At 39.8% G+C, this 17,553-nt stretch overlaps 2 protein-coding genes across 2 annotated transcripts in view; both read left to right on the top strand.

Annotated features, from left to right (window-relative positions):
- Window positions 1-16,966, top strand: part of LOC132362734 (ELKS/Rab6-interacting/CAST family member 1-like) — a 187,013-nt gene extending 170,047 nt beyond the window's left edge. The window contains exons 10-11 of the transcript XR_009502451.1: window positions 12,956-13,127; window positions 16,424-16,966. The gene's annotated coding sequence lies outside the window, so the exon portion shown is untranslated. The remainder of the gene's footprint in view (window positions 1-12,955; window positions 13,128-16,423) is intronic.
- LOC132362732 (ELKS/Rab6-interacting/CAST family member 1-like) overlaps window positions 1-17,553 on the top strand; it is a 136,886-nt gene that overhangs the window by 27,104 nt on the left and 92,229 nt on the right. The window lies entirely within an intron of this gene.

The raw sequence follows: 17,553 nt of genomic DNA, 5'->3' as shown, positions 1-17,553 counted from the left end.
ACTGTACTGCTTCACTATAACAATCAAGATGTGGAGATTTCTAAAATTTTCACCATGAATGTTAAGAAAACACTAGATTGCATGATGTGTTACAGAAACACCCACTAAAATCCACTGAAGTAAGAAGTTGTGAATTCTCTCTGTACTTTGATAAATTCCCCTTGGGAGCACACCGGTTTGGAATCAAGAACGCTTGGTTCTAGTCCTAACATCTGCATTCTGTGGGTCTCAGTTTTTAATATTAAAACTCTCCAAGGCCCCTTCTTAGTGCAGTGATACATGCCTATGGAATTGGGGCTTTTTGCATGCTTTATGAAGTATTTTAGAGCCAGCTGGCCTGGCACTTTACACTGGAGGAAAAAGTAGCCATTAAGGTCTTAAATTTGTCCCGTGTAGTAAAGACTGAAGGTGAAGATGAGAAGTTTTGTTTTCTTAGGTTTTGTTGAAGCAGGCTGCTACTGACTGCTGCCCTGGGATGCTTGGGATTCGTCATAGGGCCGGAGGCTGTGCCTGCCGGTCTGGCAGTGGGCCATCCTGGCGAAGCACAGCACAGGGGCTGGTGTGCGCTGCCACGTGAAGTATTAGATAACTGCCCAGAAGAGCTGCCATACATGCAGAGGAGGGGGTATTAGGGGCTGCCCATGGTAGTCATAAAATGATAGATATGAATCTAATCTTAGAAAAGCGAGTTGAACTCCCTCACTTTTAGTTGGGGCTCAAGGAAGTGAGGAAAGTTGTGCAAGTTTGTACCTTTAGTGTGAAAGTTGAGGATGGAATTCGGGTCTCCTGACTACTTATCTAACTCACCACTTACACTCATTTATGCTAAATACCATGCCTCCTTTTGCTCCCACAGGAATATGGTCACTTGGTGAATTTATGTTCATTTATTTCATGTACAACCTGAAATGCCTCTTCTTGCTTATCAAATCAACATAAAGCACTTGAAAATTGGATTCAAGCTTAGACAACAGACACAGTGACGTATTAAGATCATTTTATGCCGTATCATGATGATTTTTAGGGTGTTAATTAATTTCCGCTCAAGGAAGCATAAACAGCAACTACATGCAGGTAAAAGACAATAGACAAAAAGGTAGCAGTAAATGGTTGCCCTTTGGGTTCCACAGGGCTTGTGTTAGATAAGGTCTTACTTTGCATAGTTATGATGCGGTAAAGAAGTATACTCCCCACTAGTAAATATTTCAGAGATGCTAAATTGGGAAACTGGCAAATTGCAGGTATGAATGGATGAGTACAGTGTGCTCAATGAATAAGGAATCAAAAGGAATCAGAAGGAATCGAAAGAATGTAGGCACCTTAAATGTATTCAGGTACAAAGAAATCACCACAAAGGAGACCATGATGGAGGAGAGGTACTGGCTTGTCAATAGATTTGGGTTTGCAGTTTGGAAACCACTCTGTAAACTCCACAAAAACTGATAATTGTGCTAGTAACCTTGGTGTTGATAATCATAATCTGGGTATTCAGATTTACTGGCATGACATTATGCAAATCAGTTAACCTTTCTGAAAATCTAATTCCTCATCTGTGAAGGAGTTGGATTAGAAGATATTTCCTGGCTTAAATAACCACTGTTGGACAAAGAATCTTATAATTAGTATCTGCAGCTCTTCAGGAGGGAAAAAAATAACGATAATTGATAACTTCAATGAGTAACTTTATTTCTTTGAGTTATGGGATAGTCATGCTTTTTTCAGTCGTCATAGATACTCCCCATCGCCTAAGATTATAAATATATGAGGCTTGAACACACAAAGGAAACTTAGAGATAGTCCACCCCTACTCGAAATTTTATTCTTAAGGGTGGAGAGGCCTTGAATTACAAAGTGACTTGTCTAACTGGTTAATGGTGAAGCCCAAAGGACTAACAAGGCTTCCCAGTTCTCCACACACAGGGCTCTTTTCTCCTATAGGAAAAGGGGTAAATAGGTTTTCTTTCTCATGCCAATTCAGGTTGATTAGTAAGGCCTGGCTGTTTGAGAAAGACTGTGGAACTGAGAGCCAGGTACTATAGAAAAGACTAATGTTATTGATTAGGACTGTTTGCTAGATAAACAGAACAGGGAAGTCACCTATATGTTTGCCACCTCCTCTCAAAGCTATGGTTTACACATGTTCCTTGAGGTTAAACTTTGAATATTTCTTCTGCCTTGCTTTTTAACAACCATCACTCACAATATTAATTAATGTTGTCTAAGGTATTTCACTCTAAGAGACGGCCTATGTCTCAGTGGACCAAACTTGGATTTGGTCATTAGGAAATACGTCATTCTCAGTGCTTGGATCCTCATTGGGTTTTCTTGAGCTGTTTTTCATTTCTGACGCTGCTAAATGTTTTAGACTTCTCCATTAGCATCATGTGGCCTGTCTGACTAGGATTTCAAGCTGCCAGGGCAGGACCACAGCTCTGAGTACAGGCTGGCTGTAGTTTTGTCCCTCATTATAAGACCATGGAATACAGTAGGAGAGGAGCGGCAGATACCTTGTCCTTTGTGGTTCCGACAACTTAAGTGCAATTCTTGGCAGCCTAGTTTTAGACTCTGATATGGGCCTTTTCTCGTATGATGTTGCAGGAAGCTTTCTCTTGCTGCTGACATGTTCTGGCTCCTTGGTTTACTCAGAGGAGTGGTGAAGGAGACATACCTCAAGCCAGGAGCCGCTATGTTGGCCCTTATGCTCTACTTTCTATAACTTTGCAGGATTTTGGAAGAAAATGAGAATATACTCTGGAACTGGAGATACATATACCCACACATAGATTCGTATATATATATATATATTTTCACTTCTTCAGGTCTTTGTCCTCATTCCTATCATCTGGAATTGTTTTGAAAGAAAAACGCATATTACCCTCATAAGGAACTAGAGTTTAACTTCGGAAACTTATAACACATTTATAAAAGACACAAAGTGTTCTCTCTTTTTAGAACTGTTCAAGTGCAAGTCAGATTTGAGTTCAAATGGAATGAAATGCCGGTTTATTTCTGGAAGCAAGTTTAGTTATTTTTTAGTCCAGATTCTTTGTTTTACAGATGAAAAAATGGAAATCCAGGGTCTAGGAGGGTTAAGTGATATGCTCGGTGGTACATTTCAGAAGAAACAGAATAGGAAAAAGAATCCAGAACTTGCCAATTTTTGGTCTCACGCATTTTATCTCACACCGCAGTACTGCCTCTGGGTTTAGAATTACAACAGTTTGGTTTCCTTTTAAACTGATGACTTAGGTTTTTGTTAAGGTTTGATTTACAGTTTAGTAAAAATTTAATACTTATGTTCATTTTGGGTTTTAGCAAGTCAATACTATTCTAGAGTTTTATTTTTATTTTCTTTAAGCCTGTAATGGGCATTGAGGTCTCCCTGTGGTCTCTGGACTTCTCTCTCGGCTTTGAAGATTCTGCTGTTCCCTGCTCCATCTCAACTTACGCATATTCTCAACCACAGGGGAGTCTGGAACATGCCAGACATTATGGTGAGGCTGTTACAACGCTCACCCCGGTCTAAAACCTAAGCCACAGGAGACACAGACTTCTGGTTCCGCAGAAAGCAGGTGTTACAGGTAAGGAAGGGAGCATAATGTACAACAGCCAGATTTTAAACAGCTCTGCTCAGATTTCATATTCCCACACTCCCTCTAATTTACAGGCTTCTGTTCACAGGTAGTTTGAAAACCTATCTGTACCAAATTTAAATATTCAGTGACTTGCCTATAACTAATCATACTTGAAATTAAAAAAGCATGTGTGAACAAGCAATAGCACTAACTAGTACTCACAGGGGAATATTCCAGCTATATTACAATGAGACTTTTGGCAGTAAAAGCACTCAAGTACTGTTTCTTAAAATGTAAGGATTAGGTGTTCTTGAGGTAGAAAAGAAAAATCTATTCTTTGCAGATGGAGGGGACAATGAAATGGATTCACTAGCAGAGTCACTTTTATGGAAATTTGGATCTGTACTGTGAAATTTTAGTGTTTAAACAAGATCAGAGGCCTTGTAGGATGATTTTTTAACATGCTGGATTAGAAACACCAGACAGAATTGATTCCCAGTAAAATGGAAAACGTCCTGAATTAAAAAGGGGCCTCAAAAAAAAAAAAAAAAGGAGCCTCACTTGGTAACACTTAATTTTCTAACATGAGTGCTCCAAACTCTTAATAACTATTTTAAAACACTTGATAATTTCAGGTAAGATAAATTTTACGTAAGAATAAAAATGGACAGCGTATATGAATTTGGTGAGACTGAGCATACAATGTGGATTTGCCTTGGAAAACTTGGGCAGTTTTTGAGATTATTGAAGTTGAGCGTCTGTTGCAAGATATCTAAGTGAACTCTCCCAAAGCATTTCCTGGAAGCATTTGCCCAACAAGTAATCTTCAAACAAACGAACAAACATACATACCCACCATTCCTCTATTCCGTGTAATATAATCCATGGACCAACAAGAATAAGCTTATTTTCTACTTGTACAGTTTTTGGGTGGTGCTGCTTTTCCTAACCTTCTCACCATCTGTCAAGACATAACTTTCATTACTCTCCAGCATCACTTTTAACAGCATCATCTTTCTTTTCGTCCTTTCTCCTTCCCTCCCTCCCTCCTCCTCTCCCCCTTTGCTTTTCTTCCCTGCCTCCTTTTTCTTTCTTTAAAAGGAATCTCTTTTGACCTGTGTTTTCCTCAAGGGTTCAATTGTTTTTATATTTCTCTCCCTCATAATACAGTCTTTGGGGATTTAAAAATACGACATAAGTAGAATCTTCTGTGATTTCTCAGCAGAAGGGAAGGTATGGTTTGTATCACTTTCTCTCATAGGATTCTTTATGGGGTAAATATTTCCAGATGCCCCAAATCTCTTTGTTACGTTTACTATAAGAACCAACAACTCTTCCTTTTCCTGTACAGTGACATGATTGGGTCCTGGGATGGCTCCCACTCGTATCGCTATGAAAACAGAAGTTTCATAAACCAGAGATGAGTTACTTCAACTCAGTTTAATTCAATAAACAGTTATTGAACATTTACTGTGTCCAGGATACCATTGGCCATGGTGAATGATACACGATCCCTCCTATCAAGAAATTTGCAATCTAGTATGGGAGAAACTATGCAAATAAATGTCCAACCATAAGATGACTGCTGCGGTCTAGTAACAAGCAAAGATTTAGGAACTCAGTAGGTAAGCAAAATAAGTCGAATAGTAAAGATGAGGCTTTTTTGTTTGTCAGTATTTTACTTTAGCTCTGTATAGTTTTGAGATATGAAATGGTGTCATTTTACTTTACAGTTCTTGTTACTTTATAATCATTACCACGACTTTGTAGTCATAGCTCATGGGTAAGTTGCTTCACTTATGTGAATGTTATGGAGAGGTACTATGCTTCCGGTAGAGTCTTCTTCAGAAAGAGATTTATTGATTTGAGTTTATAACACTGAATTATGGTGTGGTAATACGTTTTACTTCAACTCGAAGATAGCTACTTTATCGATCCCGTGGGTAAACCCTTACTCTAGATCTGGGCGGTGAGCCCTCTCAGGATCAGCTGTCACACAGCAAGAGATAAGACTTCCTGGATCAGTTTTCTAAAGTGACAGGTTTATTCCCTGGTCAGGACAGAAGATACTGTTTTTAACGAACAGGCTAGACTTCTCTGTGTGCGTATTTGTTCCATGTGTTTCGGGGTGAGGATGGGGTTGAGGAGTCTACTCTGTTTTTATGGGGCATGAATCTGGCTTAAAAATGACAGAGCCCTTTAACAGGGAAATTGCAGCTGGAAGACACCAGCAACTAAGTAGATCTGGGACTTGAGAAACTGTGCCTCCCTGGAGCTATCCAGGGTACTGAACCACTTCTCCTTATGTTGCCTTCTAACCCCGCGAAACAAACATTCAGACATTTAAAAATATCTAGCTTTTTTTTTTTTTTCTGACTAGAGAAATTCTTTAACCTGTATATTTCTGATAACTGTTCTTGCTCTAGTCTTGGCCAGCTGTAGCAGTTCACCTCTTGTGTCTTTTATTCACTAAACAAATATTTAGGTATAACCTTCTCTGCGTTGGGCACTTTTCTCATGGTTAAATTACTCAGATTGAATATGATTATTTTTGCCTTTTTGTGAAATTTGGGTTAAAGAAACAAATTTTATGGGATGCCTAAAGGATCTCAGGTTTTCAAGTGTCGTTTGAAGAACCTGGTTTCTGGTCCAAAGGTTGTGTTTGTTTACGTTTGTTTACAGTACTTAGAATAGCCCTTGGCATAAAATAGGCAGCACAGAAATTTTATTCCGCTGATGATCAGATTTATTTTGTGGAATTTTTTTAAAAATAAATTTATTTTATGTATTTATTTTTGGCTGCGTTGGGTCTTTGTTGCTGTGCGCGGGCTTTCTCTAGTTGTGGCGAGCGGGGGCTACTCTTCCTTGTGATGCACGGACTTCTCACTGCGGTGGCTTCTCTTGTTGTGGAGTACGGGCTCTAGGCGCATGGGCTTCAGTAGTTGTGGCACCTGGGCTCAGTAGTTGTGGCTCGTGGGCTCTAGAACGCAGGCTCAGTAGTTGTGGTGCACGACCTTAGTTGCTCCGCAGCATGTGGGATCTTCCTGGACCAGGGCTCGAACCCGTGTCCCCTGCATTGGCAGGTGGATTCTTAACCACTGCACCACCAGGGACGTCCCATTTGTGGAATATTTTTCTATACCATGTTACAAGGAACATATTTCTTTTCAACCTAAAGGTAAAATTCTTTGAAGAAAAATTTTGCTCTAAGTGCTCTAGATGCAACATGCACATAATCCTGATGAATGTAGACTAAGCATTTTGGGGCACTGTCATATACATTAGGACCAAAGTACAGGCTGATCGGAAAGAAAGGGACCAGAAACTTCCAGCTCAGACTTTTCTACTTATGTATTTTCTCAACCATCTTTTCATTCTATTTTATTCATACTAGTCTATTCTGTATTCAGGTAAACAACCACCACCTGTTCACCCCCTCTCCTCCAAAAGAGGAAAAAAAGAATTTTTCCTTTGATGACAGCAACACATGACCCAGGAAGGTGGAGTATATTCTAAACTGTCCTTTTGTAATTCCTTGTTCTAAGCATCTGGCAAGACAAATTGGTCTTGACTTCCCTGGAAATGTTGGTTTCTTTCAATGAGTATAAGGGGTACAGAATCAACAGTGTTCCTAGTGTTCTCAAGACCAGTTATTGTATGGGTCAGTAAGGCTAAACCCTTCACCCCCAACCTGGTGTTAATTTAATGTTATTCTCAGTAAATATCTGAGACAGACTGAATTTGAGCAGAATATAAAGTATCTGGCTGAAATTGAATCAGGTTCAGTGTTCTAACATAGCGATTTGCCACTACCCACATCTATTTCTGTGGTATGCCTTTTTTTTTTTTTTTTTTTTTTTTTTTTTTTTACAACATGTACATTTAGAAACTTGGTAAGGTCCAAACTGTATCATAATTGACTTGAAAATGTCAGTTTCTTGGGATTGCCAAACTCAAACACTTTTCTTGGTATCTCAGTGAGAAATCAAATTTGAGGTTGAAGAGTATTGACCAGTAAGCTTCTTTTCTAGAGATTGTTACTCTACCTTTGGTCATGGACCAAGTTTAATTATTCCTATTGCTTTTATTTCTCTTTCCTTAGGGAAGTGATAGGCACTTGTTTAGTCACCGGAAGTTGTGAGAATTTGTGGACCTCAGCAAAGACCCAAGAGACCTATGCAACAGTATTGTTTTCCTACTTATTACCCAGACCCAGTTTGTTTTAAAATCTATTTACTGATTCCACCTGAGTTGCATGACTTAGTTGTAATATAATCTCTTGATTTCTTGAATTATCTCCAGACTGGACTTCATGATTGATTTCTTTTTCGCCTTTGACTTATTCAGATGGAAATAGGTTAAACAAACAGAAAAACTTGACTATTATTCAAAGGCTGAAGGATTCCTTCATTACTTCCCTCCATTTCCTTGGGAATCAATACCATTGGCTGTTTTCTTTTAGTTAGCATAGTTTTGCTTGCTTAATATAATTAATATAGTAATTTAAGAGTTATATATACGTGATCTGACTTAACCTTCCAATTCTATGGTGTAGTATTACTACTGTCATTTTATGTGTGAGAAAGGTAATGTTCAGGGGGAGTTAAGGAATTTCTAATGACCATAAAATTAGGAGTCAGGACTGAAGATTCAGACCCAGCTCTCTCCGACATTAGTCACTGCTTTTAATCACTCTTCTGCTTGCTTTAATATTTCTTTACTGCCCACATAAAGTGCCATGTCAGAATATAGAAATGGTTATTAACTGAGGAAATAGGAAATATTTTGATGTTTTTAGGGAAATTCAAAACATTGTAGAATAAAAAGCTGGACATGATTTTATTGGCAGTTTTATCGCGATGGCTTAAAAGAAATGAAGTTGTTCCTGAAGGTACCTAGTTTATTGTCGTGAAATATATTTGCTTTGCCTCATGCTGTGTTTTGTAACATTTGGTCCTGGTAGGGTTTATTTGTGCGTGTAGTTTAATATAAAGATCTCAATTTTAACAAATACTGGGAACTCTTCGGAGAAAAAGCCAAAACAGATGTGTTTTTACTCAGTAGTTTTTGTTTAGGTCTGAACCTTTGATAGGAATTTGTTCCACAAATGTGGTTATTACAGAAGATGAAGAAAGCCAAGCTGAACACAAAGTTAGATGACTTGTCTATTTAATTTTAGGTGATACTTGCCGAATGTCTTGAGAAAATATTTTTTCAGCTTGTTTCAGAATTAGAATAGACTCTGTTGACATTTTATGCAAGCATATATCTGTTATTCCTTTTTAGAAATTCGAAGTAAATTCTTCTTATAAAAATAATACACAATCAATAATACACGACCATTTTCTATGAGGAAATTTTCAAATGAAAAAACATTAATCTCTAAACATCCGTAACACCAACCAGTTAATATGTTAGTATGTTTCATTTGGTTTTTGACACACGCAAGTGCACACAAAACTTAACATATAATTATATAATTTTATATGTAATTTTGTGTTCCAGTTTTCTACTTAATTAATAGCATTGTCTTATTTTGCATTTCTGTGACTTCCAGGGAGATATAATCTACTTTATTGGCCAGTTCTATCTAATTTGGGGTTCTCTGCTTGTGTGTATGGTGTATGTGTGTGTATAATTTAATATATATATGTGGGTGTGTATATATACACATATGTATAATTCGTTTTCTTGTTTTAGAAAAAGATGCATTGTATTCCTTTTAATACATCACAACTTACCCATTTTATTGGGAAGACTTTGCACATATTAAAATCTGATATATTAGGACTAATCAAGAAGAGGTCAGTGTGACTAAGATGCTTTTTAAATGTTTTTTTGTATTGTATATAGCAACTGGAGCTGCTTTCCCAACAGAAATTTGAAGTGATGCCGAACCTGTGCTAATGAATAGATATAATTAATTGGAAAACTTCATCTGTTTTCCTACAGTGTCTTAAAGACTTGAAAATAATCCCTCAGTAATTTAATCATATCTCCTAGTTTTCTCCTTTAATGGTATTACCTAGCAATATTTTTTCTTTATTTTAAGATCATCTTCAGCCTAATCCAGATAGCCCTATTAAATTATCGTATCAAAAACCAACGATAATTTTCTATACCTTTTATTTTCATAGGGAAATATTTTGAGATCCACCAGTGTGATTAAAAAATAGAGCAGGTGGAAGTGGGGCAAGGGTGGGAATTGACATCTGATGCAAGAGCCAAGGAGGAAACCATTGTTTTTACTCTGGTCAGGTGATATCATGCTAGCCTTACATTTCTAAAATTTGAGTATCTTTGGAATTATATTCAACTGCAGCAGTTTAAGTTGTAAATGCTTTAATGTTTTCAAGGCATGTCTTTTAGTGACTAAACTTTTCTAGTGCATTTATTTCAGTAAGGTTGAGGGGATTTCTATTGGATGATCTTCTCCAAATGAGATAAATATTCTAATGGTAACTGTCCTCCTGGAACACATATCTCTTGTTATTAAAAGTTTTCTAAGAGTCCTGATGAATTTAAATGACTCACAGTAGCACAATAGGCATTTGAGTTAACCTGATTTTTAGCAACAACTTTTTTTTTCACTGTGAAACTTCTTATTCCAAGATGTTGGGGAAAAAGGGGAAAAACTACAAAGAAAAACATAAAATTTAAATGAACTGCCACTACTTAGATAAATCAGGGTCAACATTTTTTTTTTAAACATCTTTATTGAAGTATAATTGCTTTACAATGGTGTGTTAGTTTCTGCTTTATAACAAAGTGAATCAGTTATACATATACATATGTTCCCATATCTCTTCCCTCTTGTATCTCCCTCCCTCCCACCCTCCCTATCCCCCGCCTCTAGGTGTTCACAAAGCACCGAGCTGATCTCCCTGTGCTATGCGGCTGCTTCCCACTAGCTATCTATTTTACATTTGGTAGTGTATATATGTCCATGCCACTCTCTCACCCTGTCACATCTTACCCTTCCCTCTCCCCATATCCTCAAGTCCATTCTCTAGTAGGTCTGTGTCTTTATTCCCGTCTTGCCACTAGGTTCTTCATGACCTTTTTTTTTTTCCCTTAGATTCCATATATATGTGCTAGCATACTGTATTTGTTTTTCTCTTTCTGACTTACTTCACTCTGTATGACAGACTCTAACTCCATCCACCTCACTACAAATACCTCCATTTCATTTCTTTTTAATGGCTGAGTAATATTCCATTGTATATATATGCCACATCTTCTTTATCCATTCATCCGATGATGGACACTTAGGTTGCTTCCATGTCCTGCCTATTGTAAATAGAGCTGCAATGAACATTTTGGTACATGACTCTCTTTGAATTATGGTTTTCTCAGGGTATATGCCCAGTAGTGGGATTGCTGGGTCGTATGGTAGTCCTATTTTTAGTTTTTTAAGGAACCTCCATACTGTTCTCCATAGTGGCTGTATTAATTTACATTCCCACCAACAGTGCAAGAGCGTTCCCTTTTCTCCACATCGTCTCCAGCATTTATTGTTTCTAGATATTTTCATGATGGCCATTCTGACTGGTGTGAGATGATATCTCATTGTAGTTTTGATTTGCATTTCTCTAATGATTAATGATGTTGAGCATTCTTTCATGTGTCTGTTGGCAATCTGTATATCTTCTTTGGAGAAATGTCTATTTAGGTCTTCTGCCCATCTTTGGATTGGGTTGTTTGTTTTTTTGTTATTAAGCTGCATGAGCTGCTTGTAAATCTTGGAGATTAATCCTTTGTCAGTTGCTTGATTTGCAAATATTTTCTCCCATTCTGAGGGTTGTCTTTTGGTCTTGTTTATGGTTTCCTTTGCTGTGCAAAAGCTTTGAAGTTTCATTAGGTCCCATTTGTTTATTTGTGTTTTTATTTCCATTTCTCTAGGAGCTGGGTCAAAAAGGATCTTGCTGTGATTTATGTCATAGAGTGTTCTGCCTATGTTTTCCTCTAAGAGTTTGAAGGCATGGGAGAGACTTAAGTTACCCACAAGAAGATCCAAAGAATCATAGGTCTGAGAGTTTTTTAAGTGGGTATACTTGAGGATGTTTATAAACTGAAAGAAAGTAGCCAGCAGAGGAAGGGTGTGAAGATCTAGGAGAGGAAATGATTGTTCATTTGTTTTCAAAAAGCTGAATACTTATCGTGTGCCTGGCCTTTTTCTAGGATCTGGGGTTCACACCATCTGTTATCTCTTCTGCAAGGACAGTTCAACTCATCCCCTGGTGAAGAGAAGTCAGATTATTCTTTGCATCCAATGCAGGTGTAGGAACTGTTCTGTACCTCTGAAGGGACTTTACTTAACCAGAGTAATAAGTTAGAAATCAAAAGAAATTAGAGCTGAAAGGACCGTAAAGGCCACTGTACTTAATTTTGCCTAATATTTTACATTGAATGTAAGAAAAGTTTATTGCAGAGCCCGTTCTCTTCAGAGTTCCTTCACTGAACTTTATGTCTTCAATCCAGTGGGTCTAGCTCGTAGATTTTGGCCTCCTCCTCAATTTGCTTCTTCATCCATATTACATTTTGCCCGGACTATGGCAGAAGCTCCTGGGTGGTTTCGCGGCCCCTGGGCTCAGTTCCTCTAAGTTCATCTGCCTACTCGGGTTGAGTGATCTTCTAACATAAAAAGATACGCTTAAAATAATGCTGCTAATGGCTTGCCCACACAGAGTTAGTGCATACTAGCCGCCCAGCGTGTGCTCTGCACAGAGGCGTGTAGTCTGAACTGTGCTCGGCCAAGCCTGCTGGGGCTCTTTGGCCCTGAGGAAGGGGAGCTTTTTGGGATCACTCCCTTTATCTAATCGGTCCTTCAGCAGCGGGGCACCTTTTTCTAATCAGCGGAGGCACCCTTACTTAGCCAGTGGTAACCCCAGGCCTCATCACCTGTGGGATACAAGCCATGCTGTCTCCCAGGCTTGCTTCCGCCAACATCTCTATTTTCCTTTCTGTCTGTTCTCACATTTGGACCCCTGGCCTTTAGTCATCCCCACCTGCAGTATTTACAGTGCCCAGCAGGTGTCAGGCTTGAGTGTCTTTGCACAGGTGCTCCCTCTGCAGTTAATGCACCTCCTACTCCACCTCTGCATAGCCTCAGCTTTTTAGATTCTGCTTCAGGGTTATCATGAAGCTGTCACTTAGATATAACATTTTGCCTCCAAGGAACCTCTGTGCATAAAGGTTATGCTTCTTTATCTCATGTGATTCAAATTTTCACGTCCCTCCTTAATGCAGGCTTTAAGGGCAGGAGTCGTTTCTTATCCTTAGCACAGAGCAGATGCTTTTTTTTTTTTTTTTAAAGGTGCTTTTTAATGATGATAAAATGTATGGTTTAAATCACTCATTTTACAATAATTTTGCTTTAGGTTGTGACAGAAATAAAGTTTACAGAAGTCGTGTTCCTGCGATAAGAAATAAAGATGTGACCTTCCAGTTGTGTAAAGCTCTTAAATGCTGTGTGAGTGCGTCGGGTGCGCTAAGGAACCTGGAGCTAAATGGGCTAGTTCTGAGAGAGAGAGACTTAACTATGTTAACAAGGTAAGCCTTCATTGTATCCTGCCAACATTTGATAGTTGCTTTTGGGGCAAGCTAAACCAATAAAAGTTTAAACTTTTTCTCTCCATTAAAGGGATTGAATAAATTGGCCACTTTATCAGCACCTCATGCCTGTCACATTAATGGCTGAACTAGAAAATCAGAAGGATCAGCACAGCACAGGTTTTATTTTCTTAATCCTTACCTCAGGGTGGAGAAAGGTCAATCCCGAACTGAACCCCAAGTTTAGACCAGGAAGCCCTCGGGTTCCTTATAGTATCTCAGAAATATGGGAAAGTAGAAAGGAACGATAAAGTGTAGGGCAGATTAGCCTCATTTTCCTGTGAAGCTTGAGGAGAGGGAGGGAGGAGGTGGATGACCATGGGCAGTTGGGCAGGTTGTGCACTGTACAGCACCATAAATGTAGAACGTTTGCATATATTATTATGACAGCCTTCTGACAGATGGAAATGCTGTCTTGAGGAAGTACCTTTTTCTGTTTCTCTTAGAGAAGTGCTTCTCAATGGGGGTGATTTTGTCCCCTGGGGGATATTTGGCAATATCTGGAGACACTTTTGGTTGTCACAAGTAGCTGATGTGTTACTGGCATCTAGTAGGTAAGGACAGGGATGCTGCTAAACATCCTACAGCGCACATGGCAGTCACACACAACAAAGAAACAAAGTCACACATTGCCTAGCTCAAAATGTCACTAGAGCCGGGGCTGAGAAACCCGGGTCTAGAGGATGAAGGTGAACCTCCCTGTCTCTGGTATCTTTTCCCTGCTTGTTCTGGAGAAATGACAGCTGGAGAGGGAGTGAACCATTTCTGACTCTGCATCCAATATGCTCCAGCAGCCTGTAGTACATCATGTACTCATAGGGCCAGTGTGCCTGGAGGAACCCAAGGCTACCTGATGGCAGAGCTGTGGATCAGGGTGACAGCCAACATGGGAAAAGCCTTCCTGCCTCCAGGCCCTCGGTTCACCAGGCCCAGGTGTCTCTTCCTTCCATCCATGGGCCTCTGAGATGAACCAGCTTTCCTTGTCCCTCCTAAGCTTCCCAGGTTGTGAGTCCTTGCCTCTCAAGAGTGGGGCACAGTACCCTCAGGTTTGCTTTCCACGCTGCCTCCTGAACCAGTTTTGGAAGATTTGTGGATGATCAGTTGGGGGATAACAGGTAGAAAATTGAGACAAAACAGTGAACTCCGAGACTGGTGACTGGGTTCAAATTCCAGCTTTTCCACATGTCAGATGTATGGCCTTAGGCAATTCACTGAACATCTCTGTGCCTCAGTTTTCTTGTCTGTAAGATGGGGGTGAGAACAACAGTGCCCACTTCATAGGGCTATGGTGAGGATCGAGTTAGTATTTGGCATGTATTTGGCATGTAGCAAACAACATGTAAGCGGTAGGTGTTCCAGGCCTCATTCCACGTTAATTTTTGGTATCTGTATGAGTTTGCTAGGGCTGTCATAACAAAACACCACAGTCTGGGTAGCTTAAACAACAGAAATTTATTTCTCACCGTTCTGGAGGCTGGAAGTCCAAGGTCAAGTTGTCAGCAGGGTTGGTTTCCTCTGAGGCTCCTGAGGGAAGAGCCTGCTCCAGCCTCTCTCCTTGGCTTGCAGAGCGCCGCCTTCTCCCTGTGTCCTCACAGGGCTTTCACCCTCTGGGCAGGCCTGGTGTCTCTCTGTGTGTCTAATCTGCGTTCCTTATAAGGACACCAGTCAGATTGGACTGGGATCCACCCTAATGGCCTCATTTTAACTTAATTACTCTTTAAAGGCCTGATCTCCCAATACAGTCACATGCTGAGGTACTGGGGTTTAGGGCTTCATCCTGTGAATTCCGTGGTGGACACAACTCAGCCCATGACACCTGACAAGGACCTGGTAACAACACCAACATGGTTCTAACCATGTTTAACTGTGATACCAGATGCAAAAAAAAAAGCCAGGACAGACCTTGAGGCCATTACTCTAAGTGAAATTAGAGAAAGACAAATACTGTATGATCTCACGTATACGAATCGAAGAAAACTGAGCTTATAGAAACAGAGAACAGTTTAGTGGTTGCCAGAGGTGGGAGTAGGGGGGATGGGAAAGGTGGTCAAAAGGTACAAACTTGCAGTTATAAGAGAAACAACTCCTGGGGATGTAATGTATATCGTGATGACTATAGTTAAAAATACTGTTTTCTTTTTTTTTTAAACATCTTTATTGGAGTATAATTGCTTTACAATGGTGTGTTAGTTTCTGCTGTATAACAAAGTGAATCAGCTATACATATACCTATATCCCCATATCTCCTCCCTCTTGCATCTCCCTCCCACCCTCCCTATCCCACCCCTCTAGGTGGACACAAAGCACCGAACAATACTGTTATTTAATTTGAAAGTTGCGAAGAGTATAGATCTTAAAAGTTCTCATCACAAGAAAAAAATTGTAACTATGTGAGGCGGTAAATGTTAACTAAACTTATTGTGGAAATTATTTTGCAATTTATACACATATCAAATTACTATGTTGTAGACCTGAAATTAATATAAAATTATATGACAATTATATCTCAGTAAAATGGGGGGAAAAAAGGAATCCAATATCTCAGGTATAAAGCCTCCCTCCTCCTTCCCTCTCACATTCTCGGGAAGACCTCAGGCCCGGGCCTTACACCTGCCTTGAGTATATTCCTATTAACTGTGTCAGTAAATGGTAGGTGCTTCCCTTCCACACCTTCCTTTGCTCGTCATTGGAGAATATGCTAGAGCGACACTAGAAGAGTGATCACATATCTTCTATTTTTGTGGACAATCATGGTTTCAAAAATTCTGTCCTCTTGTCCACCTAAGAACACTGGTATTTTTCATACTACAGGTTCCAAAATGTGGTTCAGAAATCATGGTCACGGTGCCTGCCATGCCAGGATGGCAACTTGGAGGGCTGGGGAGGGCGTGGCAGGTGGCAGGTGGGGAAAGCCGGCAGCCAGAAGGAGGAGAGGACAAAGAAAAAGACCCAGGAAATTCGTATCTCTAGAACAAATTCCCAAATAGTAAGAGTTTACTGTAGCAGCAAGTCCTAGCCTCTAGTTTACTGCTAAATCTAGTCCTCAAGGAGCACAGCAGTCAGAACATTTAATACAAAATTTCCTAGCTCTAAAACGGAAATATTAATACCTGCTTGTTGTGTTTGGAAGTTATTTCAAAAAGTAACGCTAATATCAATAAAGCCCTTTATAAAAGAGCTAAAGGAACTCTGTAAGTATTACTTTTGTTTGTTTGTTTTTCCATCACTCTTCATAGCTGCCAAGCAGTAACGGCTGTCTTTGTACTGAATCCCGGAAGTGTCTCTGTATCCTGGAAGTATTGCAATGATCGTCTTCACACCTGCAAAATATTCCTGCACCGTGTACGCAAATGATTATGGCTCCGCTCTCGGGCCTCATCTGGGAGCTACTGCATGTGAGGATCAAATTGATACACATTAGGGCATCCTCAGCGGTCTTTGGCAAAGGCCTATAGATTACCTCGCTATCCAATTTGTTAACTGGACAGCAGAGCCTGAGTGGAAAGAACAATGCGCTCGTCAGTTGGGAGAAGCTCCTCCAGGTATCAACAGATACAAGCAAGGCAATCTCACTGTGCAGGTTGATTAGAACTGGGTTTGTATTTTGGACAATAAACTCTACTTATGATAGTCTCCCAGTCACTAAGTATCTCTGCTGTAAGAGAAAACTGGGGCTATTAACTTCTCCAGATAGAACCCGAGGGAAAAGTGATCATTTCTTCTATAAGCAGAAGGGAAGGTTCTCCTCAATAAAGATCAATTAAACATCTCTGTTAAAAGACTGCTTGGAGCTGGTGCCAAAGGAAATTCCACTGTATTAACCCGTGCTCCCTCCAACCCTCCCCACCTCTGTAGCTTGCACTGGGGAAAATTGTAAGAGGACGCTGGCTACTGTAAGCTTTATAAGGTGACAGTCGCTCTCACATCCGTGGCTGAATGATCTTTGATGTTGAGTGATTTTTCCTGCATTTAGCAGGGGTATTCCCGGAGGATGGCAGGCAAATCAAACGCTCCTCTGAATTCAGCTGAGCATCAATCATCCTCATGAGGGAGTAAAAAAAAGAATATAACAATAGGTACCGGGAAAAATGATATGGTGGTCTGAGCTAGTAATTCCCAGGATGCAGGAAGAGTTTTGGGGGCCCTAGAAAATCCACTGCATAAAGAAAACCCGCCACAATCTCCACCAGCATCTTATAGTTACCACCTCATTCTTGTCCTTTAAAATACAGTGTGCTGTATTTTAAAATACAGTGTGCTTGTCCTTTAAAATACAGTGTGTCTTGTACATTAAAATACAGTGTGCTTCTACTGTCTGGCTTAGACTGCATCCTCTCATGTAAATTCCATCTGTTCTTGCTTGAGG

This window comes from Balaenoptera ricei, chromosome 3, assembly GCF_028023285.1.
Source record: "Balaenoptera ricei isolate mBalRic1 chromosome 3, mBalRic1.hap2, whole genome shotgun sequence".
Classification (NCBI taxonomy): domain Eukaryota; kingdom Metazoa; phylum Chordata; class Mammalia; order Artiodactyla; family Balaenopteridae; genus Balaenoptera; species Balaenoptera ricei.
Note: the sequence above shows the minus strand (reverse complement) of the source record. Positions and strands in the feature narration are given on the sequence as shown.